This window comes from Tupaia chinensis, unplaced genomic scaffold (genome assembly GCF_000334495.1).
Source record: "Tupaia chinensis unplaced genomic scaffold, TupChi_1.0 Scaffold000542_1, whole genome shotgun sequence".
Lineage (NCBI taxonomy): Eukaryota > Metazoa > Chordata > Mammalia > Scandentia > Tupaiidae > Tupaia > Tupaia belangeri.
The window spans coordinates 1,791,199-1,797,648 of NW_006160055.1; the positions used below are offsets into that span (position 1 = coordinate 1,791,199).

Sequence of the window (6,450 nt, forward strand, 5' to 3'; positions counted from 1 at the left end):
ATGGTCATGCCGCAATCCCTTCTCCTCCATTCTCCTCTCGGGATCTTGGGCACGCACACACACGCACCCAGCGTGAGTTTTAAGCCACGGGTCCGGGACGCGAACCGCGGTCGACTATGTGGGAGTCCAGCGACATAGCCATTACGCTAACTGCTGGTTCCCACGGTGCGGTAGTTTTAAGAACACAAGCAACAGCAACAACGAAAAGATAAATTGGACTTCATAACAACTACAAACTTTTGTATATCAAGGGACATTATCAAGAAAATAAAAAGATAACCTAAAAAATTAGAGAACATATTGGGTTGTCAGATAAACCATGATGCATTTTCGCATAGAAAAAAAAAAAAACATAGAAAAAATATATCATGAATTTTCCGACAAGCCCATATTTGTAAATTGCATATCTGACAAAGGTCTAGTATCCAGAATTCGTAAAGAACTCTTACAACTCCATGGGTCTTGGTGCTTGGTGAGGGTGGACCCAGTACTGGCAAGGAGCCACTATGGCCCCGGGCGCTGCATCTAGCAAGCACTGATGCTGAGCCAAGATTGAAGCTACAAGATGGCCACCAGAATCCTGGGGCATAAGCACCCTCCAAAAGGTAGTGGCCTTGGACACAGGGAAGTATCTCCTGTACTGCAATGGTGTCCTGGGCCCCCGTACCTGTCCCCAAATGGTGCCCGTGGCATCATGGATGTTTCTGTAAAGATTGTGAGTCGAGAGGTCACTAGCGCTCTGTGGAATGGCCTCCCACTTACCCTGGGGTGACCACCATGCCAGCTACAACCATTTACTTCCCTGCCTACAACCAACTCAAGGTCTTCCTGCAGTGGCGGAAACCTGACCTCTGACCTCTACATACCCATGGTGGTAGGCACCCATGACTGTGCTATCCCCCTGGAGTGTGCATGTGTCTTACGAGGAGCTGGGTGCCCAGGTGTGGGCAGCCATGGCTCAGGACAGCTGTCATTCACTGTGACTGAGCTGGGGCCTCACAGACCTTCCGGATGTGCCTTCCTCAGCCTGCATTGGTTCAACAATGAGTTGGTGAAGGGCTGGCTGAATGGGCTCAGGCCAAAGGACCAGACATCTGTAGGTGTCAGTTTTGTGGCTGGTGGCATCTCAGAACGGTGGCTACTGTACTGATGCTCCCCTTTGAGGTGGTGAAGACTCAGCTCCAGGTTGCTCTGGGAGCCATGCAGGCTGTGCAAGTGAGGGCCCCCATGCTAACTTCACCTGGCTGCTGCTGCAGAGGACCAGGGCCAAGGTGGACATCAGGGGACTCCTTGCAGGTTTCCTCCCAAGGATCATCAAGTCCACCCCCTCCTGTACCATCATGATCAGTGCAAATGAGTTCAACAAAGCTTCTTCCAGAGGCTGAATCAGGAATGGCTTTGGGGCCATTGAAGGGGGCAAGGAGAGGACCTGCATGATGTCATGTCCTCCACGAATGGGCAGAGGGGCAAGAGACCAGATCGAACCAAGTGCCTTTTCTTCAGCACCAGGGTAGGGGCTTGCTCCCTTCCCTCAACTAGGAGCCTCGGGGTGCTGACCCTCAGTGTTCCCAGCCCTTTCACCAACAACTTCCTGCTGCCTTGCTTTCTTGAGGATCAGCACTTTTCCACCCCCAAGTTCAAGACCATATTCACTTAGCTTCCTGCTCCTGTGTTTCCCTTTGAGTTTGCTGAAACTGGGCCTGTCCCCCGGAGCCAAGAATCCCTGGGTCTGGCTTAGTGCCCCCCCCATCCTATTTATTCCTGATGCCTAAAGATAATGAACCTCAAAAAAAGAGGAACTCTTACAACTCAACAACTAAAAGATAAACCAATTTAAGTACTTGAATAGACATATAAACAAGTTTATGATAATAATAAATAAAATTGTAAAAAAATAGACATTTCTGCAAAAAAGATATACCAATTGGCAAAAAGTATAAGAGATGTTTAACACCAGTGATCAAAACCTCAGCCAGTGGGGCCAGCAGATGGCATAGTGGTTAGTTTCTGGACTCCCACATGGCAGACCACAGTTTGAGTCCTGGACCCAGCGCTTGAAGAATCATGCTGGTTGCATGTGAGTGTGTGCCCAAAATCTCGAGAGGAGATTGGAGGAGAAGGGATTGCAGTGTGGCCATCCCTCCTGGGAGGTGACTTCTTACTTTTCCCCTTGCTGTCTCTGTCTCTGTCTCTGTCTCTGTCTCTTTCTCCCCACCTCCTCACCATGAGCATGCCCAAAAGCAAAAACCTCTTCACAAAAAAAAAGACCCACACACAGTCAGCTATCACTTAAATTCACTAGGATCTACATATCTACATTAAAAGTAAATAATAACAAGTGTTCTTGAAGATATAAAATAAAAAATTGCAACACTCATATATGGCCGATGTGAATTTAAAATGGTGCAGCCAATATGGAAAACAGCCTGCCAGTTTTTCAAAAAGTTAAACATAGAATTACCATATGACCTAGCAATTCTTCTTAAAGAACTGAAAATAAAGGGACCAGCAGATGGTATAATGGTTACATCACTGAACTCTCAGGCAGTCGATCACAGCTAGAGTCCCGGACCCAGCGGATTAAAACGTAAACTGGGTGTGTGTGCATGCATGCCCAAAATCCCGAGAGAAAAATGGAGAAGGGACCGTGGTGTGGCTTTCCCCACCAGGGGGTGATTTGTCACTGTCTGTCTCTCTGTCTCTAGTGAGTGCACACGCCCTATAGCAAAAATCTCAAACAAAAAAGAATTGAAAATAGATATTCAAATATGTGTTCATGAATGTTTACATCACCACTGTTGACAATAGCCAAGGGGTGGAGACCACCCGAATGTGTTATACCTACATGATGGAATATTATTCAGCCGTGAAAAAAAATAAAATACATATCCATGCTATAACTTGGATGAACCTTGAAAACATGCGAAATGAAAGAAGCCAGACACCTAGGTCACATGTTATATGATTCCTTTTATATGAACTATCCAGAATAGCCAGCTTAATTAAAATTGAAAGCTGGTTAGCAATTGCCAGTGGATAGGGGATAGGGAACTGGGTACGGGATGTTCTCTTGGGGTGATAAAAAAAAAGTATTGAAACTATACAAAGGTGATACTTGTACATTATAAAAACTCTAAGTGCCACTGAATTACATACTTTAAAATGGTTTATTGTATGTGATATAAATCTCACCTCAAGAAAAAATAATAAATAAATTAATAAATATTTGGAAAACAAACAGCTGTGGAGGAAAAATACTGAATGTGATTTGGACTCCTGGGAAACACTGACACTGCTCTGCCATAGGACATTTTAACATAGTGTCACAGCTCTGTTACTACTGTGGATTTTGGTGTGATGACCTGGGTTCGAATCCTGACTCTGCCCCTTGCTAGTCAAATACCATTGGACAGCTTACTTAGACTGTTGTGCCTCAGTTTCCTCATCTGTAAAATGGGAATGATATTGTTATAAGATGACTGTGTGAATTGAATCAGCTTATACATGTGAAGAAGTACTTGAAACAGGTCTGAATTATGGTAAGTGTCTGGTAGATTGAAGCCATTCTTGTTACCAAAAGTTTAGGAATTTCGGACTGATTTTCTTACCTTCTGCCACACATACTTCCTCAACACCCTGCCAGGCTGATGTTTAAGCTCAGAGTGTTTTTCTGAGGTATGTAAGTGGGGCCACAGTACACCCTGGTTCTGGGGTACTTTAACCCTGTGAAAGAACATCTTATTCAAGGAAGATCATTTTATGACAGTTCCTACTTCCAAGAACAGTGAGGTAGAAAGGACATAGGACAAAGTAACAACATGGGAAGAAAAAGCAGAACTCTGGCCTTGCTGAGCTCTTGGGAACATCTAAATGTGAGACTCCCACCCTGTTTGGCAACATTAAATTAAAGCCATTTTTCCCTTTCACCTCCCCTTCCCCCCACAGCTGTGGCCACAGATGTTGCAAGAAAAATTAGAACTGAGTTCTCTCCAACTTTAGGAATTTGCATATGGTTTCTATAGAGCTAGTTAGTTAATAATTTTTATATAAATAGACTTCCTGTTTTACATCAAATTCATTTTGTAGGAAATTTTATATTACTACTCTAATTCACAGACAGAAAAACAAACAAATAAACAAATAAATAAATAAAAACAGCCTGCCAACCATGTCCAACCATCCACCTGCTTTTTCAAATAAAGTTTTATTGTAACACAGTCATGTTTTTGTTTTTTTGTGTTTTTTTTTGGAGAGGTTTTTTTCGCTATAGGGTCCGTGCGCTCGCCAGACAGACAGAGAGAGACATAGAGACAGAAAGCGAGAAATCACCCCCCAGGGGGGGTGGTCACGCCGCAATCCCTTCTCCTCCATTCTCCTCTCGGGATCTTGGGCACGCACGCACACGCGCCCGGCGTGAGTTTTAAGCCACCGGGTCCGGGACGCGAACCACGGTCGACTACGTGGGAGTCCAGCGACATAGCCATTACGCTAACTGCTGGTTCCCCACAGTCATGTTATATATCCCTTAGAAATTGTCAATGGCTGCTTTTGCACCATGACATTAGAGTTGGGCAGTAACAACTGAGACCTTGTGACCTGCAAAACCAAAAATATTTACTAAGTAACCCTTTGAAGAAAAAAGTTTGCCTACCCGTGTTGTAAGTGAAAACTGATACCACTTAACTAGAGAAAGAAAGCAGGAAAGAGCAAAAATTAGTATGGTAGAAACAAAATACTAAATTTAGCTAGATTCTATTTCCACTCAATAAATATTTGTTCATTCTATTCCTGCATTTACTCTTTTTTTTTTTTTTGAGAGATTTTCAGTGTAGGGCGCGTGCACTCGCCAGACAGACAGAGAGAGACATAGAGAAAGAAAGCGAGAAATCACCCCCCAGGGGGGATGGTCACGCCGCAATCCCTTCTCCTCCATTCTCCTCTCGGGATCTTGGGCACGCACGCACACGCGCCCGGCGTGAGTTTTAAGCCACCGGGTCCGGGACGCGAACCGCGGTCGACTACGTGGGAGTCCAGCAACATAGCCATTACGCTAACTGCTGGTTCCCTGCATTTACTCTTTATTGAATACTTCCTTAAGACACTGCAAGGTATTGGGAGGTGAAGGTGAACAAGATAGAAATGTCCTTCCTTTCATGGGGTTCACATTCTAGTGGGGAAAGAAAGGCATTGAAAAAAATAAGTATCCAGAGTTATCTTTGATTTTCATTGAAACAGAAAATAACAGACAATAATAGAGGGACTGAGTGGTAAACAGAGTCAAGGAAGACCTATCTAGGAAAGTGATATTGGATGCAAACTTCAGCATTCTTGGCAGAGAGACCAAAAAGTGCAAGGGCCTGGAGGCAGGAAGGACCCATTGTTTTCTAGGCAGCTAGAGTCAATGGTGAGGAGTCATGACACTCGTACCATGTTCCAATCAGAATGCCCTGGTAGTTAGCGATTTGACTTTGCAAGTAAGTCTTTTGGACCATTGTACGTCTGCTTTATTAGTGCTTAAGGCCAGAACTGGGTCTGCAGTATGACTCTGAACCACCCCTGAAAGAACCACGAAGTAGGGTGTTCCAGTTTGGTTTTCTGGAAATAGACACCAAGATGGTGTTTGGGTATATGTGTTTCTTAGGGATCAACACTTCTGAAAGAAAGCAGAGAGAAACAGGACCAGGCAGAAGAAGCCGAAGGATATGCAGCCAACAAAGCTTCAGCCAATCTTGTGGGAAGCTCTAAAGTGAATATTGCTGTTCAGCTCTGCCTGGGTCAAGCAGAAATGCCCAGATCTGTACACCTTTCCTTGTTCAGTCTCTACAAGTGGGTTACTCAGAGAAGAACGTGACTTACAATGAGGTTGTTCTCTGCTACTGAGGCCGACCCTGAAGGAACTGATGACTGGAGACCATCTACTGACCATACTCCTGCAGTTGGGCAGTCCTTCTCTGTACAGGACTCTGGACGCCATGTCTTTGGGTTATCCACATAGGGGAAAGGCCTTTGCTGAAGGTTTGGTCTCTGCTTGCCACTTCTCTGACCTAACTCCCTGACCACTCCATACCATACTCATTTTTTAAAATAATTTTTGTGTGTTTGATCATTTTTATTTACAAGTTTAATTTACATATCTACAATAGGAAATGCTGATTCATGCACATAAAGACTCTTGTTCATATCCAGTTAATAAAACTATTAGGTTATCAGGAAAGTCATGATGCATTTTTGCATAGAAAATCTGTCATGACTTTCCTGACAACTTCAACTAAGCCTTGAAGTTAACATTTTTTCCTTCACATTTATTGCTGTACATTTCCATAGCATACAATATAATTTTTCAAAAACATGCATTATATTACCATCAAATCAAGGATATTACCATATTTATCATTTCTTTTGAAGAACTTGCCACTCTAGTTCTTTTTGTAGCCAGGTACCTAGAAGGGT

At 43.8% G+C, this 6,450-nt stretch overlaps 1 pseudogene; it reads left to right on the forward strand.

Moving 5' to 3' along the window:
* LOC102487322 (solute carrier family 25 member 39 pseudogene) overlaps positions 1–1,411 on the forward strand; it is a 6,032-nt pseudogene extending 4,621 nt beyond the window's left edge.
* The last annotated feature ends 5,039 nt before the right edge of the window (positions 1,412–6,450 follow it).